The sequence below is a fragment of the Protopterus annectens genome, chromosome 8.part0 (genome assembly GCF_019279795.1).
Source record: "Protopterus annectens isolate FY-2018-M chromosome 8.part0, PAN1.0, whole genome shotgun sequence".
NCBI lineage: Eukaryota > Metazoa > Chordata > Ceratodontiformes > Protopteridae > Protopterus > Protopterus annectens.
This window is the reverse complement of record NC_056741.1, coordinates 520,170,664-520,186,089: the sequence shown is the minus strand read 5'-3', so window position 1 is coordinate 520,186,089 and position 15,426 is coordinate 520,170,664. Positions and strand designations below refer to the sequence as shown.

General features: G+C 37.7%; 1 protein-coding gene across 1 annotated transcript in view; it reads right to left on the bottom strand.

The window, feature by feature from the left end:
- Positions 1–15,426, bottom strand: part of LOC122808901 (blue-sensitive opsin-like) — a 297,628-nt gene that overhangs the window by 92,275 nt on the left and 189,927 nt on the right. The gene's annotated exons all lie outside the window — the stretch shown is intronic.

Sequence of the window (15,426 nt, the reverse complement as noted above, 5' to 3'; positions counted from 1 at the left end):
CAACTTCTAAACTTCCAATGGAAAACCATCTTTTCCTGAAGACCTCCCTGTTGATTCCTAATACAGCACCATTTTATCTCATCTTCTCCCATCTTAATTGTTGAGCCTCAACTTCCTCTACCTTTGGCATACTTAAACCTTTATAAATATTTCCATTTGTGCCTTTTCTTGGTTCCACATTCCTCTGCTCCATACAGATTTTCGTAGAATTTCTGAAATACATATCTGTTTAGTTCCATGTTATATTTTTCCAGACTTCTTATTTTAATAAAAAAATGTACCTTTTTATTTTTGCTCCCAACCTCATTTAACTAACAGAAAAACACACACAAATATATACATTTTCCAAAAAGATAAAGTATTCTCCATATATGGGCAAATGCCCCAAACAGACAGCTACACCCACAGGCCCAAATTGACAACTACCCCAACAGGTTTTACCCATTCTAAAGTTATGTTTAATCATGCTTAATAAGCAGGCTAGAGCCTGTGTTCCATCCAGTACCCATACCATCCATTCTTTCCCATCTCAGCTTCCCTCCTAGATGTGAAAAACAACTTGCATGATCTCTGTAAACTGATGTTTAGCCTTAAGAAAGAATGCCTTGACTGGCATTAAATTAATAGATTTTATATTGTTCTGATTTATACTGAACAGACTGATTTTACATCTGTTTTCTCATTTATATTCAATTATACTCATTGAGCTGCTTGTCACTTCTGCTTTAATTACTAGATTCAGTGTTTCCTGATAAAGATATTCAAATTTCAAAGTTTAGGCATTTCCAGATTTATGGCTTGTGTCTGCAGACAGTTCATCTACTACTGCAAAGCTCAGCTGGTACATAAAAAAGACCTAATGGTTCTGATGCTGCATGATGTAGCTCATCTCATCTGCTGGAAAACTAACATTTTACATAATTTTAGTGTATGTGTTTATCTGTATGTATAACATGAAGAAAGCTACCATAATTTAATATACATATATGATCACTTTGCTTCAAACCGTTCCCCTTGGCAATTCACGATCACAATGTTATACTGCTTATATTTAGTCTTATCTTGTTATAATATAAACCCCAGCTACATTACAGCTGGAAAAAAAGTACTTTTCTTACTTTAACATCATTGGCATTTATTAAGACTCTCTCTACCTCACATTTAAGGTACACCACTGGATACTTTAGAGGACTACTTTAAAGTGTAACGTGCTTGACTTCAATAAATTTATTATACACATATTTCTAAGAAAAAAATTAAGTTCTACTTATAGTTACATCTTCAATTACTTCACTATTGTTCTAAATATTGATGACTACATGGGAATTATATGATAAAAATCCTCCCACCAGTTTAACACAGTCCACAGACTTCCATTCTTTTTCCCACATCTTGCAGGAGCACAGTTTTCATGTCCAAACTGTATCCTATGGAAATGGCATTTTACTACTTTCCTCTTTCACATTTCTGCCCCTGGTTGAACACTAAGGCATTCTTCTCTTTTTTTTTTCTAGTCAACTTTCGAGTATTTTTTTTTTCTGTTGCTCAGTCATGTAACATTTCTGAATTTAAAGACTTCAAACAGGCAAACATCATACAACTATTTGACAAAATCTCAAAAGTCACATACAACAGTACCAACTCAGACACTGACAGAATCCTACTCCCACTTATACTAATGCATTCAGTTAGAGTTGTAACCTGAGCAAAATGCTATAGGAAATTCAAATACAAACAGCCCTGGTGGTCCACCAATAGAAAGAAAAGTTTACAACAAGAGAAAAACCTCCTTAAATTATAAAACAGATCCAAAAACTTGTCAAAACAAGGACAGTATAGAACTATTACCAGGAGTCTAAACAATACTATTAGCATAAGGAAAGTAACCCATAAACTTAGAGTAGCTTCTGAAGCTAATAATTATTAGTCCTTCTTTAGCTATGTTAGGGATCTATGGAACTATACCCAGCAATACTCAGAACTTATCCTAAACAGGACCAGTTACTCTGATCCAATGCACTTCATCAGTATATCAGCAAATGAGTTTAGAGCAGACTTCATCGCTAAAACATGTATCCAAACTCCACTTATAACAGAATCCTTTACACCCCTAATATCACACAGGAACATATTCTGAAGGTGTTATAAATTACCAAAATACGTCCTCCATGAGACCTGACAACATACCTGGATGTTTAATAAATTGTGTCAAATATGCCTTTGCTGAACCTCTCCTCAAATTGTTTGATCCAAACTAAGACAGAGGATTTCTTTCCAAGTTGTGTCACACTGCAGTGGTAATGCTCCTTCTTAACTGTAACCTCACTGTGAACTCAGGTAATTAGAGTCCCATCAGTCTTGCTGGACTGATCTACAAAATTATGGGGCATATCAAAACTGATCTCCTCAGTTATGATATTAAAAATCTTATTAGGCAAGACTCTCAATGGTATGGCTTCATCTTGAGAGGTAATACCTATTACATCCATTTTTTTTGAGAAAATCACATAGGCTGCTGACAGTGCTCATTCTGTTCACACAGCAAATCTTAGCCACACCTTGATACCATACACTATGCAGGCATTGTAAATAAACTAAATCCTTTAAATACTTTTCTTTATATGATTAAAATGTACAGCAAATTGGCTTAGGAGAAAACCCACATAGTTAGTGTGGCAGGTGCCTCATCTGATAGTAGGAAAGTAACCGGTGGAATCCACCCAGGGATTTGTACTGGGAACCCTTTTTTCAGCATTTACTTCTCTGATCTTCAAACTGAGAATCAAGACCTCTGGTTAACTGTTTGTATATGACTGTAAACTGAGTATTATTGTCAAGACTCCCTCTGAAGTCTGTACACTTTAAAAATAAAATATTCTAGTTAATACTCGGTGTATTGAAAATTGGCTCAAATTAAATCCAAAAAAAATATAATATCAGTTCATTTGGCAAATAACCTCTACCCTCAACATGCAGTATTTACAATAGTCAATTACTTAGTGAAAATATAGTTACATCTCTAGTTATGCAGGTTGACAGCTCTTTCTCCTTATTTTATCATGCAACAACTGTAGTCAGAAAACATTTGTACTCAGCACACCTAATAGTCAATGGCCTATCATCCAGATTTAAAGACTTCATCATTCCCTTACACTCCTCACTGATTAGACCAATTATACAGTACAATGCCCAATTTAGGATGTACCTCATTTGACACATTTAACAACCAGAGAAGCCCTTGAAGAAGACTGCAGGCTTAAAAACGCTGATCTACAAAGAAGCTGTGTCCTTTTACTCAGTAACTTACAGACTTTGGGGGGATCTGTGCCTTGCCTACAGTGTCATTATGGAACATGTTATCATTGACCTCCCATATCTCTGCAAAGCTAGTTACTTAGCAAACACTAGAACCTGGGACCTCAATCTTCACCAGCAAATAAATGGAATGCAATATGAAGAGATAGATTCATTATGCACCACATACTACAGTCCTTGTAATAATCTCTCCTTGCAAGTTAAATGGTGTAATACATCATTCTACATGTTAAACAGTGTAATATATCACTCTGCAGGCTAATATATCACTCTGCAGCTTAAGCATTGTAATACATCACTCTGCAGGTTAAGCAGTATAATGCATACGTTAAGCACTGTAATTCATCAGTCTGCAGCTTAAGCAGTGTAATACATCACTCTGCAGGTTAAGCAATCTAATACATCACTCTGCAGGTTAATATGTCACTCTGCAGGTTAAACAATGTAATACATCACTCTGCAGGTTAAGCAGTGTAATACATACATTAAGCACTGTAATACATCACTCTGCGGGTTAAGCAATGGAATACATCACTCTGCAGCTTAAGCAGTGTAATACATCACTCTGCAGGTTAAGCAATGTAATACATCACTCTGCAGATTAAGCAATGTAATGCATTACCTGCAGGTTAAGCAGAGCAATACATCACTCTGCAGGTTAAAGCTAAGCAGTATAATACGTAGGTTATGCAGTGTAATATATCACTCTGCAGGTTAAACACTGTGATACATCACTTTGCACGTTAATACATCACTCTGCAGGTTAAGTAGTGTAATACATCACTCTGCAGATTAAGCACTGTAATATGTCACTTTGCATGTAAATGCATCACTCTGCTGGTTAAGCACTATGATCTATCACTTTGCACATTAATACATCACTCTGCAGGTTAAGCAGTGTAACACATCACTCTGTAGGTTAAGCACTGTGATATATCACTTTGCACGTTAATACATCACTCTGCACGTTAAGCAGTGTAATACATTACTCTGCAGGTTAAGCAGTGTAATGCATCAGTCTGCAGGCTAATTCATCATTCTGCAGCTTAAACAGTGTAATACATCACTCTGCAGGTTAAGCAGTGTAATACATATGTTAAGCGCTGTAATACATCAGTCTGCAGGTTAAGCAGTGTAATACATCACTCTGCAGGTTAATATGTCACTCTGCAGGTTAAGCAGTACAATACATCACTCTGTAGGTTAAGCAGTGTAATACATATGTTAAGCACTGTAATACATCGCTCTGCAGCTTAAGCAGTGCAATACATCACTCTGCAGATTAAGCAATGTAATGCATCACCTGCAGGTTAACCAGAGTAATACATCACTCTGCAGGTTAATCTTAAGAAGTATAATATGCAGGTTAAGCAGTGTAATATATCACTCTGCAGGTTAAGCACTGTGATACGTCACTTTGCACATTAATACAGCACTCTGCAGTTTAAGCAGTGTAATACATCTGTCTGCAGGTTAAGCACTTTAATATGTCACTTTGCATGTTAATACATCACTCTGCAGGTTAAGCGCTATGATCTATCACTTTGCACATTAATACATCACTCTGCCGGTTAAGCAGTGTAACACATCACTCTGTAGGTTAAGCGCTGTGATATATCACTTTGCACGTTAATACATCACACTGCAGGTTAAGCAGTGTAATGCATCACCTGCAAGTTAAGCAGAGTAATACATCACTTTGCACGTTATACATCACTCTGCAGGTTAAGCAGTGTAATACATCAATCTACAGGCTAATTCATTACTTTGCAGCTTAAGCAGTGTAATACATCACTTTGCAGGTTAAGCAGTGTAATACATACGTTAAGTGCTGTAATACATCACTCTGCAGGTTAAGCAGTGTAGTACATCACTCTGCAGGTTAAGCAGTGTAATACATACATTAAGCACTGTAATACATCACTCTGCAGGTTAAGTAATGTAGTATATCACTCTGCAGCTTAAGCAGTGTAATACATCACTCTGCAGGTTAAGCAATGTAATACATCACTCTGCAGATTAAGCAATGTAATGCATCACCTGCAGGTTAACCAGAGTAATACATCACTCTGCAGGTTAAGGTTAAGCAGTATAATATGTAGGCTAAGCAGTGTAATATATCACTCTGTAGGTTAAGCACTGTGATACATCACTTTGCACGTTAATACATCACTCTGCAGGTTAAACAGTGTAATACATCACTCTGCAGGTTAAGCACTGTAATATGTCACTTTGCATGTTAATACATCACTCTGCAGGTTAAGCACTATGATCTATCACTTTGCACATTAATACATCACTCTGCAGGTTAAGCAGTGTAACACATCACTCTGCAGGTTAAGCACTGTGCTACATCACTTTGTACATTATACATCACTCTGCAAGTTAAGCAGTATAATACATCATTTTGCAGGTTAAGCAGTGTAATATATCACCCTGCAAGATAATACATCACTCTGCAGGTTAATACATCACCCTGCAGGGTAAGCAGTATAATACTTCACTCTGCAGGTTAAGCAGTGTAATACAGCACCCTGTAGGTTAATACATCACTCTGCAGGTTAATATATCACTCTGCAGGGTAAGCAGTATAATACTTCACTCTGCAGGTTAAGCAGTATAATCATTCTGCAGGTTAAGCAGCGTAATACATCACTCTGTAGGTTAAGCAGTGTAATACATCACTCTGCAGGTTAAGCTCTGTGATGCATCTCTTTGCACATTAATACATTACTCTGTTGGTTAAGCAATGTCATACATCACTCTGCGGGTTAAGCAGTGTGATACATCATTTTACATGTTACTACATCACCCTGCAGGTTAAGCAGTGTAATACATCACCCTGCAGGTTAAGCAGTGTAATACATCACTGTGCACGTTAATACATCTCTCTGCAAGTTAAGCAGTGTAATACATCACTCTGCAGGTAAAGCACTGTAATATATCACTTTGCACGTTAATACATCACTCCACATGTTAAGGAGTGTAATACATCACTCTGCAGATTAAGCAGTGTAATACATCACTTTGCACATTACTACATCACTCTGCAGGTTAGGCACTGTGAGCCATCACTTTTCATGTTAATACATCACTCTGCAGGTTAAGCACTGTGATATGTCACTTTGCATGTCAATACATCATTCTGCAGGTTAAGCACTCTGATCTATCACTTTGCACATTAATACATCACTCTGCAGGTTAAGCAGTGTAACACATCAGTCTGCAGGTTAAGCACTGTGATACATCACTTTGCATGTTATACATCACTCTGCAAGTTAACCAGAGCAATATATCACTCTGCAGGTTAAGCACTGTGATATATCACTTTGCATGTTAATACATTACTCCACATGGTAAGGAATGTAATGCATCACTCTGTAGGTTAAGCACAGTAATACATCACTCTGCAGGTTAATATGTCACTCTGCAGTTTAAACAGTGTGATATATCACTTTACATGTTAATATATCACCCTGCAGGTTAAGCAGTGTAAGACATCACCCTGCAGGTTAAGCAGTGTAATACATCACTTTGCACATTAATACATCACTCTGCATGTTAAGCACTGTGATCCATCACTTTGCATGTTAATACATCACTCTGCAGGTTAAGCACTGTGATACATCACTTTGCACATTAATACATCACTCTGCAGGTTAAGCAGTGTAACACATCACTCTGCAGGCTAAGCACTGTGATATATCACGTTGCATGTTAATACATCACTCTGCAAGTTAAGCACTGTGATACATCACTTTGCACATTATACATCACTCTGCAAGTTAAGCAGAGCAATATATCACTCTGCAGGTTAAGCACTGTGATATATCACTTTGCATGTTAATACATCACTCCGCACATTAAGGAGTGTTATACATCACTCTGTAGGTTAAGCACTGTAATACATCACTCTGCATGTTAAGCAGTGTAATATATACGTTAAGCACTGTAATATATCACTCTGAAGGATAAGCAGTGTAATACATCACTCAACGAGGAATTAAACCCACAGCTAGGACAGCTGTTTAATCATAGTCTTACCTCTGGATACGTACCCAGGGAGTGGCGCACTGCAACTGTGGTCCCACTTCACAAAGGCGGTGCCTCCACCGACCCTGGAAATTACCGGCCCATTAGCTTGACAAGCCTTATCTGCAAAGCCATGGAGAGGATCATAATGGATCTCATAAATAAAGACATAGGGAATTTGCAGACTTTGGATCCATCCCAGTTTGGCTTTGTCAAAGGCAGATCATGCCTTCTAAACTTGGTTGACTTTTTCGAAACAGTCACCAAAGCCATTGATGAGGGAAAGGCAGTCCATACAGCCTACCTCGATCTGGCAAGGCCTTCGATACAATACCCCACTCGGGTATCATTGAAAAACTCATCAGCTTAAATGTTAACCCATACATCACAAGATGGGTTGCAAACTGGCTGAGTGACAGAACCCACAGGGTCAGAGTTGCTGGCGCCATGTCAGACTCAAAGCCTGTCACAAGTGGTGTACCACAGGGCTCAGTCCTGGGCCCACTCTTGTTTGGCATCTACTTTTCCAAGTACAAGCAAACACAGGAGGGTTATGGCTGACAAAGTTTGCAGATGACTGCAAACTGGGCCATAGTAGAAAACACATCTGACACAGATATCCTTCAGAAGGGTCTCACAGAAACGGATAACTGGTGCCAGAGCCATGGCCTAAAGTTAAATGCCAAAAATGCATAGTCATACCCTTTGGGAAAAACAAGGTTACCCCTAGCTACCAAATAGGTGGCAATCCACTGAGCACAGAAGAAGTTATCAGGGACCTGGGGACCCAGGTTGATAGTAGTCTGTCATTCGACACCCATGTAGCTAAAGTAGTTAGGAAGACCTTCTACATTGCCCACCTTATCATGAAGGGATTCTCATCTAGATCAAGGAGGTCATAGTCTCCTATACTCATCACTCATCAGACCAATGATTGAGTACAATGCCCCATTCGGAATGTATCTGACCCGACACTTGCAGCAGCTGGAGAGGCCACAAAAGTTCCTCACCAAAATGATAAAGGGTCTCAAACATCTGTCCTATGCTGCCCGACTGAAAGAACACCAGCTCTATTCAGACGCTAAACGCTTGCTCAGAGGTAACCTTTGCCTAACATACAAGGCCATGTCAAACCCAGATTTGATGAATATGCTGCACCTCAAAAAATCTAGATCCATCAGAGCCAGAAGGGCGGGAGACTTAAACCTCGACACGGCTATTAATAGGACGTGCTGGAGGGATAGATTCATCACCCAAAGACTCCCTATGCTGTGGAATAAAATCCCAGTATATGTGAGGCAGAGCACCTCGCTGGCCTTGTTCAAGAGAAATCTTGACCAATGGATGGGAGATCGCAGATATACCCCAGGGATTACCTCAGTGTCACTGCTCGACAGAGGCACAGCAAAATAATGGGTATAGTTCCCCATACTAAAGGGGTGGCGTAAGCCACAAAACTATGGGCTAGGCTTGTAAATGCCCTCGGGCAGATAGCCTAGTATGAACCTATGAACCTATGAACTCTGCAGGTTAAGCAATGTCATATATCACTCTGCAGGACAAGCACTGTGATACATCACTCTGCTGGTTAAGCCATGTAATACATCACCCTGCAGGAAAATCAATGTAATACATCACTCTGCAGGTTAAGCACTGTAATACGTCACTCTGCAGGTTAAGCACTGTGATACATCACTTTGCAGGTTAATACATCACTCAGCAGTTTAAGCAGTGCAATATATCACTCTGCAGGTTAGCAATGTCACACATCACTCTGCAGGTTAAGCAGTGCAATATATCACTCTGCAGGTTAAGCAATGTCATACATCACCCTGCAGGATAATACATCACTCTGCAGGTTAATACATCACTCTGCAGGTTGAGCATTGTGATACATCACTTTGCCCATTAATATATCACCCTGCAGTTTAAGCAGTGTAATACATCACCCTGCAGGTTAAGCAGCATAATACATCCCTCTTCAGGTTAAGCAATGTCATATATCACTCTGCAGGTTAAGCACTGTAATACATCACTCTGCTGGTCAAGTACTGTGATGCATCACTTTGTCCATTAATACATCGCTCTGCAGGTTAAACAGTGTAATACTTATGTTAAACAGTGTTCTACATCACTCTGCAGGTTAAGCAATGTAATGAATCACTCTGCAGGTTAAACAGTGTAATATATCACTCAGCAGGTTAATACATCCCTCTGCAGGTTAAACAGTGAAATACATATGTTAAACAGTGTTCTTCATCACTCTATAGGTTAAGCAATGTAATACATTATTCTGCAGGTTAAGCAGTGTAATACATCACTCTGCAGGTTAAACAGTGTAATACATCACTCTGCAGGTTAAGAACTGTAATACATCACCCTGCAGGTTAATACATCACTCTGCAGGTTAAGCAGTATAATACATCACCTTGCAGGTTAATACATCACTCTGCAGGCTAAGCAGTGTAATACATCACTCTGCTGGTTAAATAATGTAATGCATCACCCTGCAGGTAAATACATCACACTACAGGTTAGTTAGTGTAATACATCACTCTGCAGGTTAATCAGTATAATACATCACTCTGCATGTAAAACAGCATAATACAGCACTCTGCAGGTTAAGCTGTGTAATACATCACTCTGCAGGTTAAGCAGTGTAATATAGCACTCTGCAGGTTAAGCACTGTGATACATCTCCCTGCAGGTTACGCAGTGTAATATATCACCCTGCAGATTCAGCAGTGGAATACATCACTCTGCAGGTTAATACATTACCTTGCAGGTTAAGCAGTGTAATACCTCACTCTGCAGGTTAAGCATTGTAATACATCACTCTGCAGGTTAAGCAGTTTAATACATCACCCTGCAGGTTAAGCAGTGTAATACATCACTTTGCACATTAGTACAACACTCTGCAAGTTAAGCAGTGTAATACATCACTCTGCAGGTTAAGTAGTGTAATACATCACCCTGCAAGTTAAGCAGTTTAATACATCACCCTGCAGGTTAAGCAGTGTAATACATCACTCTGCAGGTTAAGCAATGTAATGCAGCACTCTACAGGTTAAGCAGTGTAATACATCACTCTGCAGGTTAAACAGTGTAATACATCACTCTGCAGGTTAAGCAATGTAATGTATCACTCTGCAGGTTAAGCAGTGTAATAAGTCACTCTGCAGGTTAAGCAGTGTAATACATCACTGCAGGTAAATATGTCACTCTGCAGGTTAAGCAGTGTAATACATCACTCTGCAGATTAAGCAATGCAATGTATCACTCTGCAGGTTAAGCAGTGTAATACATCACTGCAGGTAAATACGTCACTCTGCAGGTTAAGCACTGTGATACATCACCCTGCAGGTTAAGCAGTGCAATACATCACCCTGTAGGTTAATACATTGCCCTGCAGGTTAAGCACTGTGATACATCATTTTGTAGGTTAAGCAGTGTAATATATCACTCTGCAGGTTAATACATCACCCAGTAGGTTAAGCAGTGTGATACATCACCCTGCAGGTTAATACATCACTCTGCAAATTAAGCACTGTGATACATCACTTTGCAGGTTAAGCAGTGTAATACATCACTCTGCAGGTTAAGCTCTGCAATGCATCTCTTTGCACATTATTACATTACTCTGTTGGTTAAGCAATGCCATGCATCACTCTGCAGCTTAAGCAGTGTGATACATCACTTTACATGTTACTACATCACCCTGCAGGTTAAGCAGTTTAATACAGCACTTTGCAGGTTAAGCAGTATAATACATTATCCTGCAGGTTAAGCAGTGTAATACATCACTCTTCAGGTTAAGCAGTGTAATACATCACTTTGCATGTTAATACATCACTCTGCAGGTTAAGTACTGTGATACATCACTCTACAGGTTAAGCAGTATAATACATCACTCTGCAGGGAAAGCACTGTGATACATCACTTTGCAGGTTAAGCAGTGTAATACATTACTCTGCATGCTAATACATCACTCTGCAGGTTAGCAGTGTAATACATCACTCTGCAGGTTAAACAGTGTAATACATGTGGTAAGCAGTATAATACATCACTCTGCAGGTTAAGTAGTGTAATACATCACTCTGCAGGTTAATACATCACTCTGAAGGTTAAGCAGTGTAATAAATCACTCTGCAGTTTAAGCACTGTGATATATCACTTTGCACATTAATACATCACTGCACATTAAGCAGTGTAATACATCACTCTGCAGTTTAAGCACTGTGATACATCACTTTGTACGTTACTACATCACTCTGCAGTTTAAGCAGTGTAATACATCACTCTGCAGTTTAAGCACTGTGATATATCACTTTGCACGTTAATACATCAATCTGCAGTTTAAGCAGTGTAATACATCACTCTGCAGGTTAGGCAGTGTATTACATCACTCTGCAAGTTAATATGTCCCTCTGCAGTTTAAGCAGTGTAATACATCACTCTGCACGTTAAGCAGTGTAATACATCACTCTGTAGGTTAAGCAGTATATTACATCACTCTGCAGGTTAATATGTCACTGTGCAGTTCAAGCAGTGTAATACATCACTCTGCGGGTTAATATGTCACTCTGCAGGGAAAGCAGTGTAATACATCACTCTGCAGGTTAATATGCCGCTCTACAGGGTAAGCAGTGTAATACATAATTCTGCAGGTTAATACATCACTCTGCAGTTTAAGCAGTGTAATACATCACTCGGCAGGTTAGGCAGTGTGATACATTATCATCCTTCAAACAGAACCTGAATGCTTGGATGGGTAACCTCAAATTTATCCCAGGACTAACTGAGCTAGCTCTCCCAGAGAAAGTGGGTATAGCTGGAAGATGGGTACTGGTAAAATACTGATGGCTGAAAGACTAAACTTTCTTAAAGCTCCTATGAATCCTATAGATACTGTGAATTCCCTTTTCTGTGAAATGTAAAATAATGAATTGAGTGAAACCCGTTTAGGCATGCGGTCACATATATGTATGTACACATACTCATGCACATATTAAAACTGAAAAATCAGTAATCAGCAGAATTTCTATAATTCTTACATCTCTCAGTCTCCCTCATAGACACGCACATACATGTATGCACATAACCCAACTGCATGTGCATGCACATATTCAGAAATGCACAGAGTATCCATACACACACTCACACACACACACACACACACACACACACACACACACACACACACAGACACACAGACACACACATGCACACAAAGACAGAGAAAAGGCAGCAAATGAATAATTTCTCATTTTTATTATGTCTCATTTGGGGAAATTTAAATTTTATTCAATAAAATGTGAAATAATATAACTCAGCAGTAAATCTATATTTGTTTACTGATAACAACTCTATTCTTCCATCATCATTTTCTATAATGAAAGTTAGAACTTTGACAGTAAATTCAATCACTCTAGTGATCTCTGATGATAACAGATTTTATTCTTTTCTAAACCCATTGGGAACATTTGCTGGCCGTTTCTTTCTTTGCTTACAGTTCTAGTTGTTGCAGTTGGTTTTATGCTATTCTACTTTGACTTTCATTGTATATCATCTCCTTTCCGCATAATTAAATAAATACATCCATGGATGCATGCATACATGAATAAATAAATACAAAAAATGTTTACTGAACCATACATAAGCAAGATTTTGTTCATTTTTCTCCCATTGTTGTAGAGGTCTGTCTTGACATGTGCCCAGTTTGCACTGTGATGTTATATTTCAATAACACATAGGCAGAGTAATTTAACAACCTAATAGCTATTTTCCAAATAAATGAATGGTTAAGTCACTTTATGTAATGAAGTGCTTAAGCCTTTGAAAGAATTTTAAATGCCAACTAAAGCTTCAAGAGTGGAGTATATATAACAAATGTGAGAAGACATGTGACTGTCGTGTGTTACTATGTGCTATATATAACCAATATGAGAAGACTTGTGATTGTCATTATGTGTTTGTGCGAGGACAGCTAATGTGCATATATGTGTGTATATATAGTTTTTTTAATTGTTAAATGTAATAATTTTATTGATGAGAGACTCAGTTTTTATCTTTAATTCTCTAACAAGATATTTGTTATGGTGCATGAGAATTCTCATGTATTTAAGGCCCATAATTATTAAATAAAACAGCTAAAGCCTTATGTAGCCACGAGTCTAATAATTCTTAAACCTATTGTGACTCATTTTTTATCAATGCAGTAATAAAAAAGTCTCATATCAAACTTTCATACAAATGACTGCAAAATTATATTTGCAAATAAATCTGTACAGTGGGGCAGTGTAGTTTGACAGAATGGGCCCTAAAATTATTACCCTGAAAAATGTATATCAAAATTCTACATACCTAAAAAGTTATAACCCTATGCAGCAATCAGGAAAAAAAGGCAGCACACGTTTTGTACAACTGTTTGCCCTAATGCACATAACTCTGCCAAAACTTAATATTTTGAGCTCAAATTATCAAAATATCATCTACAGGCTACCATCACCTGAAATATGACAATACATTTGTGGATCTCAGATCAAAATGTGATTTATGAAAATGACTGTGAAATGATATTTACAAACAGACATACATGACAGCAAACAACAGTTTGATAAAAAGGCCCCTGTAATGACTACTTTGGAAGTTTCATAACAAAATTTCACGTAGTTAAATGTTATAACCCTGCAAGACAATCAATTAAAATAAACCAATAAACTAATATTAAAATATGCTACAAAACATATACACATATTTGCAGTCATTTGTATAATTCATATTTTGGATTCAGGTTGCAAAAATTCAGTGCCATAGTTCAGGTGACTGGGGTCCATAGATTGTATGCAGAAAATCTGAACTCAAAATGTTAAATTTTGCCATTCGCTGAAAACAATGTTTAAAAAGTGTCACATTTTAACTCACTGAATTGATGTGCAGAATTCTAACATTTAAATTGTAGATTTTGGTACACAATTTTCAGGGTAATCATATTACGGAACAAATGGCAAACTTCTGATATTAAAGAAAGAAAAAATATTAGACATTTCTCAGTTCTCTAATGTCTCAGTAGAAAAGCAGAATAATTAAAAAAGACCAGTAGAAGAAAAAAAAACTAATAAAATAATTGTATCCAGCATTATGACCTCTATGACTCAAAGTGTATCATGTTTTAAAATAAACATGCTTTCTTTATGTAGAAGTATATCTTTCACAGATCTGTTACTTTTAATGTTAAGGTTTATATGTTCTTGAACACATACTTTAAAATCAGCAATATCTTCAGAGTGTATCAGGTACAGGGGGAAATCAGAGGGCTTTCCAGTCTATTATTCTTAAAGTCCCTAAGATGCTTCTGGAACCTGATATTACATTTCCTCATAATTTCACCAAATGTGTAACAAATTACAGCAGTATCTCAAGGCATATAAAACAAGGTCTGTATTTCAGGAATAAATGCTAGTAACAGTCTACATTTTGTCATTATTTGTTTTCAAAGCTGCAAAAATGGTCAGACATAATATAATTGTCACATGGTGAGTTCCCCTGTGTACTGTGATGATTCAATTTCTTAAGGAGATAGAGATGTAAAGAGAATATGGATCAAAAAGTATAAAATATTTTAGCTTCTTCTATAGGATATTAGAGGTGATCTACAGAGACACGTGTTCAAGGTGTCATCCACTAACAACATACACCAGAGAGTTTTCATTAATTTCACTAATCTATCTGACACAACATTATACTTATTGACAAACATAAGTTCTTCTTTCACTTTTGTTATACTTTTCTAGTGAAATCATAATATATCTACAAGTCCCAGAGATCAAATTCCCTGTCAGAAGAATGTGAGGTACAAACTGCCATTGACTGTTTTCAAAGGAAGTCACTACTATTAGGGTTTCTATGTATGCATCAGTAGCAGCAGCAATTTCTTAGTTCTGGAAAATGTCTCTCTTCCTTGTGACTGTGTTGACATGAAGTTGGGAGGGGGGCTTGCCATCACATGGGGAGAGGAAAAAGACTTATCCCTTGACAAAAAATGTTTACAGTTTAAGTTTTCACCCTTTTGGTGTTTCA